Source organism: Manis pentadactyla, chromosome 8 (assembly GCF_030020395.1).
Source record: "Manis pentadactyla isolate mManPen7 chromosome 8, mManPen7.hap1, whole genome shotgun sequence".
NCBI lineage: Eukaryota > Metazoa > Chordata > Mammalia > Pholidota > Manidae > Manis > Manis pentadactyla.
This window is the reverse complement of record NC_080026.1, coordinates 95482404-95506062: the sequence shown is the minus strand read 5'-3', so window position 1 is coordinate 95506062 and position 23659 is coordinate 95482404. Positions and strand designations below refer to the sequence as shown.

General features: G+C 38.5%; 1 protein-coding gene and 1 long non-coding RNA gene across 3 annotated transcripts in view; one reads left to right on the top strand and one right to left on the bottom strand.

The window, feature by feature from the left end:
- Nucleotides 1–904: 904 nt before the first annotated feature.
- Nucleotides 905–12359, bottom strand: LOC130684605 (uncharacterized). The gene is made up of 2 exons (XR_008998937.1): nucleotides 8138–12359; nucleotides 905–1181 (listed from the first exon to the last, which is right to left on the bottom strand). It is a non-coding gene; the product is annotated as an uncharacterized LOC130684605 (long non-coding RNA).
- P4HA1 (prolyl 4-hydroxylase subunit alpha 1) overlaps nucleotides 7574–23659 on the top strand; it is an 87974-nt gene continuing 71888 nt past the window's right edge. Inside the window, exon 1 of one of the 2 annotated variants that reach the window (XM_036928729.2) lies at nucleotides 7574–7762. The gene's annotated coding sequence lies outside the window, so the exon portion shown is untranslated. The remainder of the gene's footprint in view (nucleotides 7763–23659) is intronic. The other variant, XM_036928730.2, reaches the window with a different exon arrangement.

Below are 23659 nucleotides of genomic sequence, written 5' to 3'. Positions count from 1 at the left end.
CCCCACACAGCATTAGACTGGGTTTGTGATGGAGAGTCTCTGTGGTCCCAGTCCAGTCTCAGTCTTAGGCAGGCTGCCTGGGCCTGGGCCTTGAGAGGTGGGACTTTTTTGGTCTCCGCTCTGTAGCAGCCAACTCAGCCTTTTATCTGTGGTTGATCTTGGGCAAGACTTTCCTGCTCCTCCCTCAGCAGTAGTGGACTTCAGCTTGCTATCTGTAGGATCCAGGGTCCAAGAGAGTTTCCTTCCACTCTTTTAAGGATAAGGGGCTTTTCTTCTATATTTTCCCCATCCACAAGGGATCTTTGCCTATACCCTGGGGGCCAAAAGTTAAATGGCCCCTTTTCCAGGAGCTTAAGGCTTTTGTTTCATAGGATATAAGAGTCTGAGGAAAAAGGCTGGGGGGAGGCTTTTATATCCAACTTCTAGCAGCTGCCAATTATCTCCTTTATGCCTGCACCATTTAGGGGTTCCCTATGATCTCTTGTCCTGACCCCAATCTTTCATCTGAGCATCTCTAAGCTTGTGAGAAGAATTTCTGAGTGCAATCTCCCCTTGTGTCTGAGACTCCCAACTTGCATGCTAGTCTACACTTTGCCTTTAACAATTCGCTAAAACTTTTGCTGAGTTTTTTTCTTACTCTACCAAATGTTTAAACTGTGTGTATGGTTTCTTCTTGGAACTCAGGTTGCTTGGTTGCCTTGCAACCTCAAGAAAATGTATAATTTTGTAGATTATTGGAATTTTTTCTTGTTGTAAGGGTGGAAGCAAAATTCTTTGCAGTTTTCTACTTCCTAAGCAGAAGTAGAAGTCATACCTAAACCGAAATTTGACAGTTTGGCAATATGGAAAGTCTTAATAAGGTTGACAGATGGGGGAATGAATACTAGGTAGGGAACCCACAGTGTTCATTTCAGGTACAAATATAATACAATTTTGGTAATAGGTTTTGTAAAGGATAAGTCTTTCTTTGGACAGTATATAGGTTAAGCTAGACTTGGTCAGGCTACAGTTACACAACTCGAAGTTTTAATGAGTTAACATAATAAAAGTTTGTTTTTCACTCAAGCTGCATATCCAGTGGAGACTGTCAAGGTAGTGGAAAGTCTGGGGCTCTGTTCATTGCAGGAACTCAGAGTCCTGGACTGGTGAAAGCTTCATCTTGATATGGCCTTCCATGGTAACTGCAATGGTAGGAAGGGAACATGGTGAAACACATTCTTACTTTCAAACACATCTCTTCTATTGGCCAAAGCAAATTAGTTGGCCACAACCAACTTCAAAGATGGTGGAGAACAGCAGATCATTCTCCCTAGGAAGAGAAGTCCTAGAAATATTTGGTAAATGATACTAATGAACTCCATAGGGAAGTAGTCTTGCCTTGCCAACCAACAGTCGAAAGATAAAGTGCATTTAATGTGTGGTTGACTCAAGTTGAGCAAAGTTAAATCCAAAGAAATCATGGATTAATCTTAAATTAGAACTGCAAGTAGATAGAATTTTAGCCTTTATTATCATTTTTTTGTTGTGATATGAAAATCCACTTATTGACAAACTGATTATTAATTGGAAGAGTAAGTTTGAAGCCTATGATGCCCCTGTCTTTTTTTTCCTTTTTGGTATCATTAATCTACAATTACATGAAGAACATTATGTTTACTAGGCTCCCCCCTTCACCAAGTCCCCCCAACATACCCCTTCACAGTCACTGTCCATCCACATAGTAAGATACTGTAGAGTCACTACTTGTCTTCTCTGTGTTGCACAGCCCTCCCTGTGCCCCCCCCAACACTATACATGCTAATCGTAATGCCGCCTTTCTTTTTCCCCGCCCTTGTCCCTCTCTTCCCACCCATCCTCCCCAGTCCCTTTCCCTTTGGTAACTGTTGGTCAATTCTTCGGTTCTGTGTTTCTGCTGTTCTTTTGTTCCTTTAGTTTTCCTTTATTCTTATACTCCACATATGAGTGAAATCATTTGGTACTTGTCTTTCTCCACCTGGCTTATTTCACTGAGCATAATACCCTGTAGCTCCATCCATGTTGTTGCAAATAGTAGGATTTGTTTTCTTCTTATGGCTGGATAATATTCCATTGTATATATGTACCACATCTTCTTTATCCGTTCATCTACTGATGGACACTTAGGTTGCTTCCATATCTTGGCTATTGTAAATAGTGCTGCAATAAACATAGGGGTGCATCTGTCTTTTTCAAACTGGAGTGCTGCATCCTTAGGGTAAATTCCTAGAAGTGGAATTCCTGAGTCAAATGGTATTTCTATTTGCCCCTGTCATTTTAAATCCAATAAGACTAAATATCAAACTTTTCACCTTCCCTACAAATTTGGCTCACTTTACCAATTTCCTTATTTCAGTTATTGATACTACTTTTTTTCTAGTTTTCCAAACTAGAAACCTTGACACAATTTTTGTGTAATATGCCCTACTTTACTAGATGGAATGTACAAGATGAGGTCATATGCCTTAACATTAAAATTTAAAGTCTTAATGCCCCTGTTTTGCTTATTGAAAGGTCTTTCTTCCTCCCTGGAGTCCTCTCCCACAGGTAATTCCCCTGATTTCAAGAATGCTTATCCTGTGTAAAGGGTGAGCCCTAATTACTACATTCAGTTCTAGAAGAGAACATTTGGAAATTTACTCAGACCCTTGAGAAATGTCATTGCCTTTAACTGTTTTTTTTTTTCAAGATATTTTATTATCTGAAAGAGAAAATGGCTGCCCTCAGAGAGAGGGAGCCTACCTGTTGTTTTAGTCATGGTGATATAAGTGAGTATATTAGTTTCTTATTGCTGCTATGACAAATTACCACAAACTTGATGGCTTAAACAATAAAAATTTATTCTCTTATAGTTCTGGTCAGAACTCTACCATGGGTCTCATTGGGCTAAAATAAAAATATTGGCACGGCTGTGTTCTTTTCTGGAGGCTCTAGGGGAGAATCCGTTTCCTTGCCTTTTCCAGTTTCTAGAGACCTTCCACATTCATGGCTCACGGCCCCCTCTCTCCATCTTGAAATCAACAGTGTAGCAAATAGGTGACTTTGCTTCTGTCTCACATCTCTTTGACCAAGGCCAGGAAAGGTTCTCCACTTTAAGGAACTCTTTTAATCAGATTGGGCCCCTGGATAATACAGACTAATCTCCCCAGATAAAGGTGCTTAATCTAATTATGCCTTCAAAGTCCTTTTGTCTTGTAAAGTAACACATTCATAGGTTCTAAGCATTAGGATGTGGACATCTTTGAGGAACCATTATTCTGCCTGTAACAGGGAGCATTCCTCCTGAGGCCACATGATGTAGGTGGTCTGGCTACCCCACTGCAGCCACTTTCCTCAATGCCACAGTAATGGGACGTTAGTGACTGAAATGGTTTCCAGTTTAGGTACATTCTATAATACTTCATCTCTTGACTTTCATGTCTCTACTCATGATTTAAGAAGTCCCTGTTACTCCTTGTGCCAAGGCCCATTCCTATGTCCAGTGATATGGAAAACATATTCCTACATTGCATTTTTTCCTTTGTTGAAAGTAAATAACATAATGTTACTCCATTGTTTAAAATACTTCAGTGCCTTCCTATTGTACTTCTTACAGGGCTAAACAGGCCCTGCGTGATCCAGCTTCTGCGTACCCATCATACCAGTTTCTCCCATGATTATTGCACTACAATCACACTGAATTTTTTTTAGATTCTCAAATCCACCAGGTTTTTGGTCCTCACACATACTATTCTCTCTAGAATGCTCTTACACACTTCATCTGGCTAACTCAGGTCTCAGTTTACATGTTACTTCTTCAGCAACACTTCCCTTCCTAAATTATGTCCTTCCTATGATTCTTTTCCACAACACCTTATTTTCTTTATTATACTTAGTATTTACTTGTTTATTTATTTTGTGTACTGTCAGTTTCCTTTAAAGGGCTCTAATTTTATAACAGGGGAATCACATAACCAGCACTTGGCACAGTTTGGCTAATAATGGCAAACATTTATTGGATGAATGAATTCCCACTGCCACAAGTGCAGGCTTTAACTCTATGCAATAAGATTATAAACTCTTTGAAAGTAGAGATGGTCTAATTAAACTTTGACCTTCCATAGCCCAGTAGGCAATGTCTTGGATACATGTAGGCATTCCATAAATATTTATTCAATGAATCCGGATTACTAATCTAGACTCCTCTTTCTTTCTCTTTTAATTCACATAGCATAACATTTCTAAAATATTGCTTCCATCATCTTAAATCCCCAGCTAAGAAACCTACCCACTATTACCTATTTCATCAAATTCAACTTTATTCCCCTTCCTAACTCTCAAGTAAAATATGTAGTATTTTATAATCATCACAACACAACTCAATACTTATCCACTCTCTCGAATGATTTCTAATTCTTTCATATGTATGAATGCAGTTTCATTAAAATTGTGTTCAATAACAGGGACTACATCTTCTATTTGAGCTTCCCCTTTTCTTGGGCACACAGGCACTCAATGTCAAAGGAAGAAACCATCATTCAAAATCTGAAAAAAAAAGCAGATTTATTGTTTTCTATGTGTAGAAGTACTATGCTTATTGGCCTCTCTGCTGATCTATAGTATTTTGTAAAAGGTGGAGTTCAGGGATAGGCTGCCTTTCAAAAATGGGAGTGGACTGACATCAGCTGTAGAAGCATGATTACTCTATTAATAGGCTGATTTTCAGAGACAGGGTAATTCACATAAGGCTGTTGCTGGTGGGCTAACTTTTAAAAGTGGGAGGCCGTCACTGAGTGGCAGGCTCTTTTGGAGGCTTGTTCACAAGGCTGAGTTGACATTGATCTATTGAGTTTAAAATCACGTCTGCTCATTAATTTATATCATAGCTACATAATATGCTTTTCCTAAGAATATAGGATTTTAAACATTTTCTTCCAGAAATATTAATTGATGAACACATTCAAATTTTTCAGATGCAAAAAAGGAGAGATTTATTTGGAGGTTTATTGTACAGTTAGAGCATCTTTGACCTTTCTGAGGGGAGCATTATCATTCTTTTTCTGTTCCCCACAGCATTTCCCATCTTCATTCTAACCAAGCAGGGTGATCAGGTTGAGTAGTCATATGTAGATTTGATAGGAAGTGTGTTATTTGGGCAACTAAATAATATTGAGAGGGACAGGTTAGAAGTTTCTTTCAGCTTTACAACTCATTATTGAAAATGCCATGTAAATTTTTAGGATTATCACATTTAGGAAAATCTCAAGGTTATTTAATATATGACTTAAAAGATTTTAAGGCATATTATGTTTCTTTAAACTGAAGACATTTTAACTAGTTTGCTGTGGATATCCTTATTAAATGCAGACAGAAAAGAACTCCCTTTTATTGGCTAAGCATTGATAAGAACAAATCTTTCATTAACATTTTACACATTCTATAATTGGAAGAATTCCCCACAGATTTGCTTTAGGCTCCCTAAATTTCAATTTTGCTTTTCCGCTATCCATATATTTGATGCTAGAACATAGGACACATTCAAATAGCGATAAGGTGTTTGGCCTGACACCTTTGTTTTACAATGCTGGGTGGGTTGGTACAATGGGTGATAGGAATATTCTTGGATGCCATTCCTACACTGAGACAGCTGGCAATATCCTAACTATACATGGCAGTGATTGTGAATTACAAAAATATATTCCACTAAACTCAGATCAAATGTATTCTAGCTTAACTTTCCTTCAGCTAAATTTAAAAAATGCCTGCTAGGCACTCCAACACCATTAATAAGGGGAAGCATGACAGAGTAGAAATCAGTGAAAGATTTAGCAGGCTAAGGATTGCAATTAAAATTTTTACTTTTAAAAATTTTACGAAAGCATATGACCATGTGAACATATTGCTAGGGACCGTCTCAGGCCTTAGAAAGGGCTGGTGCAAATGAAGCCCCTGAAGCTGAAGTTTTCTTAGCATCAGAACAAATCTGTCATTTTATTTATAGGGTGAAATTGTCAATTTTCAGAATCAGCTCTCTATAAGGCCAGTGGGTATGTATTTACAGCTCCATTTGAGGCAAAGATTTTTCTAGCAGGAAGAAATCTTTATCTCTTATATCAAAGGGTTCCCTGCTATTTGTTTAGACTAGTGGTTCTCAAACTCTTTGTTCTCATGATCATTTCACACTCCTAAAGACTATTGAGGACTCCAAAAAGCTTTTATGTGGATTGTATCTATCAACATTAACTGTATTTGGAATGAAAACAAATTTTTAAAATATTTTTTATTCATTTAAAAACAACATAATAAATCTGTTAGATGCTAACATAAATTATTTTTTTAATGAACAATAACTATTTTCTCAAAGCAAAAAGAATTTAGTGAGAAGAGTGGCATTATTTTACATTTCTGCAAATCTAATGTCTGGCCTAGTGGAATTCTCGTATCTGCTTCTGCATTCAATCTGCTGAAATATCACAGGCTGTGTAGTCTCTAGAAAACCCCATTGTACTAGAGAGAAAAGGGCAAATGAAATCCTAGGATGAAATACTTTTGATTCTATGGACCCCTGACCACACTTCGAAAATCGCTGATTTAGATAGACATCACTAGATCTACCTTCTGGTTGCCTAGGACTTCCAATGTTCCCTCTTTATTTCTGTGTATATACAATCAACACTACTTCCTAGATAAGAGTCAAATACTAATTATTGTTATGCTTCTCAGCATATATAGAAACCTTTAGAGACTTTTTAAAAAATGAATAACAAGTCCTGGAGAAGTCATTCTTCCCTTTCACTGACAAGGGTAAAAGTTTCTTCATTGTCTGCTCCCTGATAGTAAGGCTTTCTTCTTTCAGGAACATAATGACTAAGACAAATGTTAGACGAAGACCAAACACAACATCTGATGCCTTTATCTAATATTTACCAAGTTCTTTCTGTGGGCTAAGTGCTTTACAAACATTATCTCATTCTCACAATAATCCTATGAGGTGCCTGTCATTCCCATTTTACAGATGAGGAAACAGAGAGGTTAATGCCCAGTGTTATATGGGACTGAGCCAGGAAGTGAACCTAGAAAATCTGTCCCTGGAGCACACAGTCCATTATCTACCGATAAGGTATAAAAGGGAGATAGAGCAAGACTCATATAAAATGACAACAGAGGTGAGAGAGGGAGGTTGGTAAAGCAAAAAGCCTCAGGGCCAAGACAGGTGTTATCAAGTGGCTGCACTGTATTATTTTCCACTTGGGGCTCCTTTTCTATGTTTTCTATTGGTCCTGTTCTCACATGTAAGATATTTAACTGCTGCGGTTTTATTGCTAAGGCCTGAGGCTGTTGTGAAATTAAAACGTTAAACCACTTGGTGAAAAAGAGCGGGGCAAATCCGAGTAACCACGGTGACGGTAGGGCGGCTTAAGCCCTGCGCAGGCGCGTTACATCCTAGGCGCGCTTGCCAGCCCCCAGTCGCAGCCTCAGACTCCACCGGCTGGTGGGCAGTAGGGGCGTGGGCTGCGGGTACGGGAGGGCGGGCCGGATGCGCCTGCGCAGTCGTCGGGCGCTGGTGTGATCGAGCTCACGTAGCGAGGGCTGCAGTCGCCGCCTCCCCAGTGCCGCCGTCGCGGCCTAGAGGTTATAAAAGGGCTAACGGGCTCCCTCTGCTGCCCAGTCGCGCCGCTAGCGGTCTGAGGGGACGATTGGGTGCCCCGGTCGGTGTGCAGGCGACAGGGGACTGAGGAACGCGCTGTCTTCTTGTCCCACTTCCCAGGTGAGACGCTCCCTCGACCTTGAGAATTGAGGCTGAGGCCCCTGGCCAGCCGTGGCCCTTCTCGGACGGCTGTGGCGGTCTGGTCCCTTCCCCCTCTGGTGGCATGGCTTGAGGGTGGGAGAATCTCCGCCGAAGCGCAGAAGCCTCAGTACCTTTTCTGGAGCCTCGGCCCCTTGCCCTGCGCCCCGCGACCCCTGGCTGCCCCGCAGGTCCCTCTGCCCTTCGCGGTGCCCCGCTCCCCACCTCCTCCCAGTGGACTCCCCGGACCGCTGGGGCTGTGGCAGCCTCTGTCCCCGCCCCGGGAACCAGGACTTTCTTGAATATTCCTTTCCGGGCAGGAGTACCGCTGTTGATTTTTCCGAGCTCCGCTCATACCTGGTCCTCCCAGTAACGCCGAGGGGAACGCGAGGGCCGGGCGTGGGGGTTTTAGCCCCCACAGCAGCAGATGGTTAGCATGTGGCAACGGAGAGCGGGTTTTAAAGCTTAGAGCTGAAGTCGTGGACACTCCAGGCATTTTTACTCAGTTGAAAAGTCGTCGGGTCTGCGAAGCGGACCTACCCAAAGAAGTTCGGGCTTTACTCATCTGTTGCGCGCAGCCGCGCTGATGAAGCAGCTAGACGCAGCCGCGGGCGGCGAGTTTCGGGCTGCTGGGTTGAGGAAGTCGGCTGTCAGATCAGCCAGTCATCTGGGAAGCTCAGTCTTCTTCCTTCCCTCTTCTCCCACTTAAATTTTTTAAAGGCCCATGCACTTCTTGCCCTCCCCCGTCTCTCTCAGCAGAGTCCGCTGCTTTGAAAAGTCCACATCAGTCAAATGAATTCCATGGGTTATATAAGGGCCTCCAGATGTATGATTTAAACAGTGGTCCCGTAAGTTAGGAGACTATTTCTTCCAAATAACTGAATGAATTAAATACAAGTCAGTGTTCACGCATCAACATCTGAGGCGTTCCGGATAAGAGTGAAGACTCTTGGAAGTTTGCATTGTTTGCTTTAAGAAAGGGATGAAGAAGCAGCTAGATCTCCTTTTTGGAACTGATCTGAGAGGCCAGAGAGGTTTGCCAATTTCACCTTAACTGTTTCTGGTTTCTCCGAGAGCTGTGGCTTTTGGACTTTCTCTTGGAATGCACTCTGAAGGGATGAAGTAGCCACTACGTGAGTGGGGGAGGGGAAAAGACGTGGCAGCAGTATTCTTTCATCAACTTTCAGCTCTTTTTTTTTTAAGGTTCTGTGGTAGAAACATTTCCTCTTTTAGATTCAGACGTAGCTTTTATGAATGAGGCTAGTCTTTTCCTAAAATAATCAGATGAAATAGTCCGCATAGCAGGAACATTTGGAATTTAATTTATAAAGCATTTTAAAGGTTTTTTTTCTGATCAAGTTTCTGTGAAGAAAACGGATACCCTAAGCAGGAAATACCAAGGAAGCTGAAAGTGAACAACCTTGATTATGTTTTGCCTTGATTTGAATTTTAAATAGACATTAGGTGATTTTAACTTTGGCTTTTAACCTGTGAATGTTAAATTTAAGAATCTTAAATATGAAGTTACAATTTTACCTTTTTCTTTCTATAGCAAGCTTAGAGATTTTGTGTTTTTTGTCACTTACCTTTAAAAGTCAAGTCAATTTGGTTTTGGGTAAACGTTATGCGTTTAAGTTCTGCCAGTATTTTAAATAGCTGATGGCATATACTTCTTGTAGATTAATTAGGAAAAGGATTACTTTGCCTTTTTTTAGATGGTTAATGCTATTTTCTTTGACATCTCAAAATGAGTTTTATTTTGAAGCATTGAATGCCGGGACTTCGGTAAGTAGATGATTTCATTGGTCATCATGTGTCTTGGTAACTAAGGTAATGAAAAGATGAAAAGAAAATATATATAACTTTTAATTATTGCAGAAGAAATTAGAGAGTGTAAAAGACTACTGAAAAAAGAAACCGTAGGTTGTCCAGGTTGTTTCAGATGAATCTTGGCTTTTTGGTAAGAAATGTTAACCTTTTTAATACTGCAGAGTGGGTTGTATACTGACAAGCCGTGTCTTTTACAGGGCAATTAAATTCAGACTCCTGCTTTTATTCCAAGGATGCAGCCATAAAGCTTGTGAGCCTTCATTTCTGTGGAAGGAATGCCTTATTTTACTTAGTAATTAGTTGTCAACTAGGATATAATAACTGCTGTTATATTTGGCTAGTATACCCTGTGAGGTAAGTGGTAGCAGTTCTCAGCCTACTTAAAGGTCATGAAATCCATTGAGAATCTGACAGAAGGTGTGGGCCCTGGGTCAAAATAAAAGTGCACACATCTGAATGGAACTTTATATACCATTTACAGATACTCCCCCCCTCCTGCCCCCAAGAGCATCTATAAACTATTGTAATGGCTAAAAAATAAGAGATATATGAAGTTAATCTTTAAAGATATCTAGGTAGTTGAGGCAGTGCTTCTTGACTATTTCTAAATACTGAGCTGGGCTTGTAAATCTGACTAGACTTGAGTTTATAGATGCATTGATAAACTTTTGCTAAAAGGGTTATAACGAAAGTTAATAGGTTGGTAAAAGAATTGTTAAATTGCTAAATTTTTTAGGCAGTTATGCATCATACTGCTCTCCTTGCTCCCCCACCCCCCACACTATATATTGTAACATATCTTCGGTTCTACTCTGAAAATGGAAAATTCTTGAATGTGAATAAAAATAAATGGCACAGGTCCTTGGTATTAAACTTTATTGCTCTTCTTACACTGAGATCTTGGATACTATAATTGAATCATAATGGGTGTGTGTGTACACACAATATATGAATATATAGGAGACAAACCAAATAAAGTATATATATATATTGTGAAACTAAATATTTATTCGTGTTTCTACTCAATGAAATCTATTTGTATTAAGTGAAGTTATCTTCTCATTGGTTTTCCTCCAGGCAAATACTGTAATTCAATGAAAACTAATGAAACTCTAAAGGCTTCATTAGGATTACTCCAGCAGTTTTTGAAGTTGATATAATGAAAAACATTCCTTTTCCTTATGTTGCTTTGGATAATTAGTATGACTATTAGTATATTTGGTTGGACATTGGCAACAAATACAGCATAAAGATTCATGCTTCTTCCATAGTTGTCCTAGGTGATTGAATGCTATCTTGAAATTGTTTCTCTTACTGCATAGTGTGTCCATGTTTTGTGTGTTTCCATATTTTTCACCTAAATAGCAATATTATATATCAAGTAAATAAATATACTTAGCCTTTCTTGTTGGGCATTTGAGCTGTTTCTCCATTGTAAGTAGTGAAGAAAATACTGTAATTTAGTAGTTTGTTTTATCCACTTGTATAGCTAGAGTAAGCTTGAGCCATTTTCTTTATCTGTGTGTTTTTTTTTTTTAAGGAAAAGAAACACATGACAATTAAACCTGTCAGTAATTTTTCTTCCCCCTAAAAGAGTTTTCTAGGAAGATTGAACTGGGCTCTTAAAAAGTTTTCTTAAATCTATCTAGCAACGACCAAAGCACTTTTATAAAGTATTGTTTCATATATTATATAATTTGATCCTTAAAATAATTCTGTGAGGTAGTTTTATGTTATTCCCATTTCACTGAAGAAACTGAGGCTCAGAAAACCAAATAATTTGCCCAAGAATACAGTAAATCGCAGAACTCAGACTTGGACCCAGGTTGTATATCTCCTGATATATACTTTATGTTAATTCATCCTTGATAATTGGTCAGACTGACTTATGGTAATAGAAGGGAAAAAAATCAGTTCAGTAGAATATTACCAATGGATTAGACATATTTCAACATCTAGAGTTGAAATAAAGTAGGGTTCCTGGTTAGTAGTAATTAACTTAGACATTATATTCATTTAATTTTAAAAGCACTTATAATGTGCTCAGTAGACTATGGGAGAATGAAAAGTGATAAATGTTTCATAGGAGAAATAGGACATGAAAGTCACAGGGTATGCAAGCAATGTTACTAACATTTTACTTAGTGTTAAATCTGAGTAAGTGCTGAACAGAAGTTCATATCTACTCTCATCCTCTGCAACCGTGAATTCATTTTCCCCTATTCTAATAATATATATATAGAAAGTTAGAACATCTTACGCTGATGGACAGTGATTGCAATGGGGTCTGGAGGGGGTACTTTTTAATATGGGTGAATGTTGAAACCACAATGTTGCTCATGTGAAACCTTCATAAGATTGTATATCAATGATACCTTAATTTAAAAAAATTAATTGAAAGCTAGAAAAAGAAGAAAGAAACTATGGTAAAGAAAAATGGAATTTTTGCAAAAGAGCCTTGGGAGGGATGAAGTTATTTTAGTGTTTCTAAAACCTAGTTGTTGAGTTGAGGATCTCAAAGCATTACCTTCTATGTTCCTATGGGCTTTGTTTTTGCCCTCTTGTTCCAACAACCTCTTGCCCTTCTTTTTTAAACCCAGGTAAAATAGTTTTATTCATATTCAAAAGTTGTATGAAGACATTCTCAAATTTACATGATCTCTAATTTACCAATCTTTTAGCCTCAAAGATATTTTGAGAATAGATTTCAGTTAACTATGAGTAAAGAAATGTAATTTGAAAACAGCGAACAGTGATCATAGCTACCAAGTATGTTTTTTTTTTTTTTTTTTTTTTTTTTAATAATTATTTTTTATTGAAGGGTAGTTGACACACAGTATTACATTACATGAGTTTCAAGTGTACAACACAGTGGTAGAACATTTATATACATAATTCTAGGTTCCAGCTATCACCCTACCAGGCTGTTACAATATCTTGACTATATTCCTTATGCTATACCTTACATCCCGGTTACTAATTTATTTTACCATTGGAAGTCTGTCCTTTTTTTTTTTTTTTTGTGAGGGCATCTCTCATATTTATTGATCAAATGGTTGTTAACGACAATAAAATTCTGTATAGGGGAGTCAATGCTCAATGCACAATCATTATTCCACCCCAAGCCTAATTTTTGTCAGTCTCCAATCTTCTGAGGCATAACAAACAAGTTTTTACATGTAGAACAAATTCTTACATAATGAATAAGTTACATAGTGAACAGTACAAGGGCAGTCATCACAGAAACTTTCGGTTTTGCTCATGCATTATGAACTCTAAACAGTCAGTTCAAATATGAATACTCATTTGGTTTTTATACTTGATTTATATGTGGATACCACATTTCTCTCTTTATTATTATTATTTTTAATAAAATGCTGAAGTGGTAGGTAGATACAAGATAAAGGTAGAAAACATAGTTTAGTGTTGTAAGAGAGCACATGTAGATGATCAGGTGTGTGCCTGTAGACTATGTGTTAATCCAAGCTAGACCAGGGCAATAAAACATCCACGTATGCAGAAGATTTCTCTCAGAACGGGGGGGTGAGGTTCTAAGCCTCACCTCTGTTGATCCCCAATTTCTCACCTGATGGCCCCCCTGCGACTGTGCCTGTCTTAGGTTGTTCCTCCCTTGAGGAATCTTACCCGTCTCTGGCTAACCAGTCATCTTCCGGGGCCATACAGGGAAATGTGAAGTTGGTAAGTGAGAGAGAAGCCTTATTGTTTGAAAAAGTTAGCTTTTTACTTCTTTGCATATTTATGCCCTGTGGCTTCTATGCCCAGCATTTGTCTTGAGGTATCTTTACCACTTGGAAGAATTATGATACTCGGTAAATTTGATATGAGGCACGAATTCTATTTAAGGGTTGTAATTAGGAAGGAAGAAGAAAAGCTATAGAAGTAGCAGGCGGAAGAAAACTTGGGAAGATTGATTATTTCTTTGATATATCTTCTTGTAGAGTAACTTCAGCATGTATAGGTTTTAAGCTACTACTTAAATTGCACACACACATTAACATAATAGGAGTATAGTTACATAACCAAAGCATATCTGTAATTACCAGCCATCTGCAGTGAAACCAAGAAAACCAGTTAGGCACCTTAGGCATTTGTGAAAACTTATCTATGATATGGTGGATATTGTCCAAATGAACTTGAACAGTCTGAGAGAAATCAGACAAATTAAAACAACCCATTCCTGGGGACTGTTCACATGCCATATGTTCTTTTAACAATAAATAGTTTGTAGTTGTAAGACTTTGGAGCGCTACAATTTGCACTTCTCCAAATTCTTGGTTGAGTTCCAACAGTATAGATCCAGTCCAATTTTGTTGTTTTACTATATGCACAGGCCAGCTTAGATATCTCCTTCCTCATTCCCATGGCAGGTCCAGGAACTGGTGGGATGAGTGCATCTACAGCTGTAGCAGTGCGTGGATCTTTGTTGGGGTTTTTTGATGATCATCTTCTGGCATGAGTCTTCCAGAGGGTGCAGATGTTGGAAGTTCTTTTTCATATCGTATCTTAGTTCATTTTCGGGGTAGCCCAATTAGGCTTTGATCCTCTGTATAAACACAAACAGACCCTTTGCCTACACTTTTATATGCCCTTTATACCCTTGTGTAGAACTCGTTGGAGGTTACCACACAGGAACTGCCCTTTTTTTTTTTTTTTTTTTTTGCTATCACTAATCTACACTTACATGACGAATATTATGTTTACTAGGCTCTCCCCTATACCAGGTCTCCCCTATAAACCCCTTTACAGTCACTGTCCATCAGCATAGCTAAATGTTGTAGAATCACTACTTGCCTTCTCTGTGTTGTACAGCCCTCCCTTTTCTCCTACCCCCCCATGCATGTTAATCTTAATACCCCCCTACTTCTCCCCCCCTTATCCCTCCCTACCCACCCATCCTCCCCAGTCCCTTTCCCTTTGGTACCTGTTAGTCCATTCTTGAGTTCTGTGATTCTGCTGCTGTTTTGTTCCTTCAGTTTTTCCTTTGTTCTTATATTCCACAGATAAGTGAAATCATTTGGTATTTCTCTTTCTCCGCTTGGCTTGTTTCACTGAGCATAATACCCTCCAGCTCCATCCATGTTGCTGCAAATGATTGGATTTGCCCTTTTCTTATAGCTGAGTAGTATTCCATTGTGTATATGTACCACATCTTCTTTATCCATTCATCTATTGATGGACATTTAGGTTGCTTCCAATTCTTGGCTATTGTAAATAGTGCTGCAATAAACATAGGGGTGCATCTGTCTTTTTCAAACTTGATTGCTGCATTCTTAGGGTAAATTCCTAGGAGTGGAATTCCTGGGTCAAATGGTAAGTCTGTTTTGAGCATTTTGATGTACCTCCATACTGCTTTCCACAATGGTTGAACTAACTTACATTCCCACCAGCAGTGTAGGAGGGTTCCCCTTTCTCCACAGCCTCGCCAACATTTGTTGTTGTTTGTCTTTTGGATGGCAGCCATCCTTACTGGTGTGAGGTGATACCTCATTGTAGTTTTAATTTGCATTTCTCTGATAATTAGCGATGTGGAGCATCTTTTCATGTGTCTGTTGGCCATCTGTATTTCTTTTTTGGAGAACTGTCTGTTCAGTTCCTCTGCCCATTTTTTAATTGGGTTATTTGTTTTTTGTTTGTTGAGGCGTGAGAGCTCCTTATATATTCTGGACGTCAAGCCTTTATCGGATGTGTCATTTTCAAATATATTCTCCCATACTGTAGGGATCCTTCTTGTTCTATTGATGGTGTCTTTTGCTGTACAGAAGCTTTTCAGCTTAATATAGTCCCACTTACTCATTTTTGCTGTTGTTTTCCTTGCCCGGGGAGATATGTTCAAGAAGAGGTCACTCATGTTTATGTCTAAGAGGTTTTCGCCTATGTTTTCTTCCAAGAGTTTAATGGTTTCATGGCTTACATTCAGGTCTTTGATCCATTTTGAGTTTACTTTTGTATATGGGGTTAGACAATGGTCCAGTTTCATTCTCCTACATGTAGCTGTCCAGTTTTGCCAGCACCACCTGTTGAAGAGACTGTCATTTCGCCATTGTATGTCCATGGCTCCTTTATCAAATATTAATTGACCATATATGTCTGGGTTAATGTCTGGATTCTCTAGTCTGTTCCATTGGTCTGTGGCTCTGTTCTTGTGCCAGTACCAAATTGTCTTGATTATTATGGCTTTATAGTAGAGCTTGAAATTGGGGAGTGAGATCCCCCCTACTTTATTCTTCTTTCTCAGGATTGCTTTGGCTATTCGGGGTCTTTGGTGTTTCCATATGAATTTTTGAATTATTTGTTCCAGTTCATTGAAGAATGTTGCTGGTAGTTTCATAGGGATTGCATCAAATCTGTATATTGCTTTGGGCAGGATGGCCATTTTAACGATATTAATTCTTCCTAGCCACGAGCATGGGATGAGTTTCCATCTGTTAGTGTCCCCTTTAATTTCTCTTAAGAGTGACTTGTAGTTTTCAGAGTATAAGTCTTTCACTTCTTTGGTTAGGTTTATTCCTAGGTATTTTATTTTTTTGGATGCAATTGTGAATGGAGTTGTTTTCCTGATTTCTCTTTCTGTTGGTTCATTGTTAGTATATAGGAAAGCCACAGATTTCTGTGTGTTGATTTTGTATCCTGCAACTTTGCTGTATTCCGATATCAGTTCTAGTAGTTTTGGGGTGGAGTCTTTAGGGTTTTTTATGTACAGTATCATGTCATCTGCAAATAGTGACAGTTTAACTTCTTCTTTACCAATCTGGATTCCTTGTATTTCTTTATTTTGTCTGATTGCCGTGGCTAGGACCTCCAGTACTATGTTAAATAACAGTGGAGAGAGTGGGCATCCCTGTCTAGTTCCCGATCTCAGAGGAAATGCTTTCAGCTTCTCGCTGTTCAATATAATGTTGGCTGTGGGTTTATCATAGATGGCCTTTATTATGTTGAGGTACTTGCCCTCTATTCCCATTTTGCTGAGAGTTTTTAACATGAATGGATGTTGAACTTTGTCAAATGCTTTTTCAGCATCTATGGAGATGATCATGTGGTTTTTGTCTTTCTTTTTGTTGATGTGGTGGATGATGTTGATGGACTTTCGAATGTTGTACCATCCTTGCATCCCTGGGATGAATCCCACTTGGTCATGGTGTATGATCCTTTTGATGTATTTTTGAATTCGGTTTGCTAATATTTTGTTGAGTATTTTTGCATCTACGTTCATCAGGGATATTGGTCTGTAGTTTTCTTTTTTGGTGGGGTCTTTGCCTGGTTTTGGTATTAGGGTGATGTTAGCTTCATAGAATGAGTTTGGGAGTATCCCCTCCTCCTCTATTTTTTGGAAAACTTTAAGGAGAATGGGTATTATGTCTTCCCTGTATGTCTGATAAAATTCCGAGGTAAATCCATCTGGCCCGGGGGTTTTGTTCTTTGGTAGTTTTTTGATTACCTCTTCAATTTCGTTGCTGGTAATTGGTCTGTTTAGATTTTCTGTTTCTTCCTGGGTCAATCTTGGAAGGTTATATTTTTCTAGGAAGTTGTCCATTTCTCCTAGGTTTCCCAGCTTGTTAGCATATAGGTTTTCATAGTATTCTCCAATAATTCTTTGCATTTCCGTGGGGTCCGTCGTGATTTTTCCTTTCTCGTTTCTGATACTGTTGATTTGTGTTGACTCTCTTTTCTTCTTAATAAGTCTGGCTAGAGGCTTATCTATTTTGTTTATTTTCTCGAAGAACCAGCTCTTGGTTTCATTGATTTTTGCTATTGTTTTATTCTTCTCAATTTTATTTATTTCTTCTCTGATCTTTATTATGTCCCTCCTTCTGCTGACCTTAGGCCTCATCTGTTCTTCTTTTTCCAATTTCGATAATTGTGACATTAGACCATTCATTTGGGATTGCTCTTCCTTTTTTAAATATGCTTGGATTGCTATATACTTTCCTCTTAAGACTGCTTTTGCTGTGTCCCACAGAAGTTGGGGCTTAGTGTTGTTGTTGTCATTTGTTTCCATATATTGCTGGATCTCCATTTTGATTTGGTCATTGATCCATTGATTATTTAGGAGCGTGTTGTTAAGCCTCCATGTGTTCGTGAGCCTCTTTGCTTTCTTTGTACAATTTATTTCTAGTTTTATGCCTTTGTGGTCTGAAAAGTTGGTTGGTAGGATTTCAATCTTTTGGAATTTTCTGAGGCTCTTTTTGTGGCCTAGTATGTGGTCTATTCTGGAGAATGTTCCATGTGCACTTGAGAAGAATGTATATCCCGCTGCTTTTGGATGTAGAGTTCTATAGATGTCTATTAGGTCCATCTGCTCTACTGTGTTGTTCAGTGCTTCCGTGTCCTTACTTATTTTCTGCCCAGTGGATCTATCCTTTGGGGTGAGTGGTGTGTTGAAGTCTCCTAGAATGAATGCATTGCAGTCTATATCCCCCTTTAGTTCTGTTAGTATTTGTTTCACATATGCTGGTGCTCCTGTGTTGGGTGCATATATATTTAGAATGGTTATATCCTCTTGTTTGACTGAGCCCTTTATCATTATGTAGTGTCCTTCTTTATCTCTTGTTACTTTCTTTGTTTTGAAGTCTATTTTGTCTGATATTAGTACTGCAACCCCTGCTTTCTTCTCACTGTTGTTTGCTTGAAATATGTTTTTCCATCCCTTGACTTTTAGTCTGTACATGTCTTTGGGTTTGAGGTGAGTTTCTTGTAAGCAGCATATAGATGGGTCTTGCTTTTTTATCCATTCTGTTACTCTGTGTCTTTTGATTGGTGCATTCAACCCATTAACATTTAGGGTGACTATTGAAAGATATGTACTTATTGCCATTGCAGGCTTTAAATTCGTGGTTACCAAAGGTTCAAGGTTAGCCTCTTTAGTATCTTACTGCCTAACTTAGCTCGCTTATTGAGCTGTTATATACACTGTCTGGAGATTCTTTTCTTCTCTCCCTTCTTGTTCCTCCTCCTCGATTCTTCATATGTTGGGTGTTTTGTGCTGTGCTCTTTCTAGGAGTGCTCCCATCTAGAGCAGTCCCTGTAAGATGTTCTGTAGAGGTGGTTTGTGGAAAGCAAATTCCCTCAGCTTTTGTTTGTCTGGGAATTGTTTAATCCCACCGTCATATTTGAATGATAGTCGTGCTGGATACAGTATCCTTGGTTCAAGGCCCTTCTGTTTCATTGTATTAAATATATCATGCCATTCTCTTCTGGCCTGTAGGGTTTCTGTTGAGAAATCTGACGTTAGCCTGATGGGTTTCCCTTTATAGGTGACCTTTTTCTCTCTAGCTGCCTTTAACACTCTTTCCTTGTCCTTGATCTTTGCCATTTTAATTATTATGTGTCTTGGTGTTGCCCTTCTTGGATCCTTTCTGTTGGGGGTTCTGTGTATTTCCGTGGTCTGTTTGATTACTTCCTCCCCCAGTGTGGGGAAGTTTTCAGCAATTATTTCTTCTAAGATACTTTCCATCTCTTTGCCTCTCTCTTCTTCTTCTGGGACCCCTATAATACGGATATTGCTCCTTTTAGATTGGTCACACAGTTCTCTTAATATTGTTTCATTCCTGGAGATCCTTTTGTCTCTCTCTATGTCAGCTTCTATGCGTTCCTGTTCTCTGATTTCAATTCCATCAATGGCCTCTTGCATTCTATCCATTCTGCTTATAAACCCTTCCAGAGTTTGTTTCATTTCTGCGATCTCCTTTCTGGCATCTGTGATCTCTTTCCGGACTTCATCCCATTTTTCTTGCGTGTTTCTCTGCATCTCTGTCAGCATGTTTATGATTCTTATTTTGAATTCTTTGTCAGGAAGACTGGTTAGGTCTGTCTCCTTCTCTGGTGTTGTCTCTGTGATCTTTGTCTGCCTGTAGCTTTGCCTTTTCATGGTGATAGGAATAGTCTGCAGAACTGGGACGAGTGACGGCTGGAAGGACTTCCTTTCTTGTTGGTTTGTGGCCCTCCTCTCCTGGGAGAACAGCGGCCTCTAGTGGCTTGTGCTGCGCAGCTGCGCGCAGACAGGGTTTCTGCTTCCTGCCCGGCTGCTATGGAGTTAATCTCCGCTGTTGCTGTGGGCGTGGCCTGGCTCGGGCAGCTACTCCAAAATGGTGGAGTCGCGTTGGAGCAGGAGCTGCTGGGAGGCTATTTATCTCCGTAAGGGGCCTCCCTGCTCCCTGCAGCCCAGGGGTTAGGGTGCCCAGAGATCCCGGATTCCCTACCTCTGGATTAAGTGGCCCGCCCTGCCCCTTTAAGACTTCCAAAAAGCACCCGCCAAAACAAAACAACGACCACAAAAAAAAACAAGAAAAAAAAATTTTTTTAATAAAAAAAAAAAAAAAAAATTTTTAATTAAAAAAAAAAAGGTGGTCGTTCGTTTTTCTTTATTCTCCGGTGCCAGCCTCAGGCCTCTGCTCACCGGTCTTTCTGCCCTGTTTCCCTAATATTGGGGTCCCTGTCCCTTTAAGACTTCCAAAAAGCGCTCGCCAAAACAAAGCAGCAAAAAAGCAAAAAAAAAAATGGTCGCGCGCTTTTCTTATGTCCTCTGTCGCCCAGCCTCCAGTGCCTGCTCACTGTTCTTGCTGCCCTTTTTTCCCAGTATCGAGGGCCCTGCACTCTGTCCCGGATGGCGGGGGCTGGGTGTTCGGCAGTCCTGGGCTCCGTCTCCCTCCCGCTCTGCCTGCTCTTCTCCCGCCGGGAGCTGGGGGGAGGGGCGCTCGGCTCCCGCGGGGCCGGGGCTTGTATCTTACCCCCTTCGCGAGGCGCTGGGTTCTCTCAGGTCCGGATGTGGTCTGGATATTGTCCTGTGTCCTCTGGTCTTTATTCTAGGAAGGGTTGTCTTTGTTATATTTTCATAGATATATGTTGTTTTGGGAGGAGATTTCCGCTGCTCTACTCACGCCGCCATCTTCCGCCTCACCCCCCCAAGTATGTTTTATAAGAATAAAACACCAATGTATGACATAAAAAGGATGATTACTAAAAAAGTAATCAATATATTTTAGTAACTTTATTGAGGTATAATTGATATATAATAAACTGCACATATTCACAGTGTACAAGCAATAACTTTTGATAAAAGTAAATACTCATGAAATTGTCAACACAATCAAGATAAGGAAAATACCATCACCTTTGTTTCCTTGTGACTTGTAATCCCTCCTTCCTGCTCTTAACTCATTCCCTGGAAACCATTGATCTTTTTCTGACACTTAAGATTAGTTTGTATTTCTAGATTTTTCTATAAATGGTATCAGATAGTATGTACTCTTTTGGGGGGAGTGGCTGGTTTACACTCAGCATGATACTTCGAAATTCATACATGTTATGTGTTCATTTCCTTTTTTGCTGAGTAGTATTACATTGTATGGATATACCACAAATGTGTGGATTTTTTGGGTCCATTTGCCAGTTTATGGACATTTGGGTTGTTTCCATTGTCTAACTGTTATAAATAAAGCCACTATAAGCATTCATGTACATATTGGTTGTCTTCGGAGGGATATATACTGCTTTTTCTATTCCTCAAATATCTAAGAGTGGAATAACTACATCATATATTATAGAGAAATATTTTTTCCCCATTCTGTTTTCGTTTTTTTAACTGCATTTCGAAAAGCAGAAACTGTCTCTAAATCCAAAAGATTGTTCAAAACTCTAGATCTAATAAGTGAATTCAGTAAGGTTGAAGGTCAGGTCAATATATAACAATCATTTCTATATGCTAACAGTGAGAAATTGGAAATTAGAATTGAAAAGTACCATCTCAATAGCTCCAAAACCCATGAAATACTTAAGTATTAACTTTATAGAATGTGTGCAAATACAATGAAAAGAAACCAGAGAAGGCCTAAATAAATGGAGAAATGTCTAAGTCCTTTCCCCCATTGAAAAAAATGGATTTTTACTGTTGAGTTTTGTTAAGAGTTCTGTATATATTCGAGGCACTAAACATTTATTAGAACTATGAATTACAATTTTTTCCCCATTCTGTGGGTTGTCTTTTGCTTTCTTAACAAAAATTTAAAATTTTGATGAAGTCCAATTTATCTAATTTGTCTTTGGCTTCTTGTGCTTTAGGTATCATATCTAAAAAAATCATTGCTTCTGTTTTATGTCTGGCCTAATCAAGGTTATAAAGATATATACCCATTTTTTTACCTAAATTGTTTATAGTTTTAAACTTCAAAATAGTCTTTTATCCATTTTGAGTTAATTTTAGGGTCAATTTAAAGTTTTCTTAAGTTTATTCCCAGGTAATTAATGTATTTGTTGCTATTGCAAATGAGAGAATTTTGTGATTGGTTGTCGTTTGTATAAAAAAGATCCTTTTCTAAAGAGAATGTCATTTTTTTCAAATGATTTCTTTTCAAGTAATATAACTTGCTTAAAAAAAAATCAGTCTTCAGGGAAGTGTCATTGAAAACTCTGCTTTTGGAGTAGTTTGTCTTCACCTCGCATTCCTTAGTTAAGCTAAAAAAATCTAAATGTATATTTTACAAAATTTTACTTATATCCTGAGGGTGGTGAAGACACTAAAGTTGTCTTATCAGGACTTCTACATGCATCAAAAATAGATCACATTTGTTTTAGAGCAAAAGGGATAGTGTTATGCTAGCTGATAACGCTGTGGAGTTGATCATTTGACTTTTACTAACTCTGTCCATGACTTGCCTTTGTTTCTTTAGTGCTACTTTGTTCTTTAGCTCACTTGTTTATTGATAGAAATGGAAATGTTGTATTACAGATGCTTATTTTGTTAAAGACAGTGCAGAAGTTGACTGTGATCCCATCTCTCAGTTAACATTTTTTGTTCGTTTAATAACTGTAAAGTTTTAGGGATTTTTGTGTATATATGTATTGAAATATATTCTTTAAACTTATAAATTAGGCTTAAAACTTCCCCAGATTTATATATTTAGCACTCCAAATTAGAAAACAAACCTAGGTTTAAGAGTTTAAATCTCTGAAGGATTGCTGCTTTTTATATTACTGAAGTTTTTAAAAATATTCTAACCAATATTTATTGGTATTCATGGTATGAAATACAGTTTCCTTAATATAACCAGTTTATACAAACAAGATAAGATACTGCAAATTCTTTCTTAAAATGAGAAATATATATAGGCTATGTTAATGTTTGGAAATGCCAGCATTTGTAAGCAACAAGGAAGCATGTATAATTTTATGTTTACTTCTTTACTTTCTTCCTTTCCACTACCTTTGTTCTTTGTACACTCTCTTCTATTCAAATTCCTGAATTATAAAGAGTCTGCATCTGTCTGCTAGTAGTCTGGGCTACCTGTTCCTTCTTACTGTCTTATCCTACAGTTGTGGTTGTCTGGGCTTCTCACCATTTTCCAAGTCTTTTCTTTTTCCATGTCCCTTGAGACACCCTTGGCAACAAATCCAGCTGCTATTGAGTTCTTGCCCCACATCCAAAAGTAGCATTTTTTAAGTGTCTTCTATGTGATATTGTGGTCCTAGGCACTTTGATCTAAATTACTGCCTTTTTTTTTTTTTTTCTGGCAGTCAATTTGGCCTCATATTTTGATAACTTTTTACTTATCCTGTTTCCTGTAAAAAGGCCCACCAAGTAAAAGTGGATATTATTGATGCATTTTAGTAGTCTGGGGGCCTTTTAATATCACTTATGCTAAGGTTTTTATATTCTGTACGCTGGGAGCAAAAATCCTTACCTTCTTTGCCTACATTGGGAAATATGTGCACTTCTAACTAAAGTGTTGAGAATAGTTGAGAGCTATGTTATACAGTTTAAAAGTCAGTGAAAAATGGCACCATTTTAATAACAATAAATTTTTTTCCCAAACATTCTCCATCAGTCTACATTTATTTGTAGAATGTTTCTGGCTTAGGGGAACTTGACTTTCCCATTTGAAACAGAAACTTCAAACATTGATTTTAACTTCAGTTGTGAATCTAAATTCCAATCTAAATCTTTAAAAAAATGGATTAAAGTCACATTTGTTCTTTTACTGCTAATAGGGAAGTAGCATTTATTGGGTCTCTTAAAATAAAGCAAAAATTTTTTAA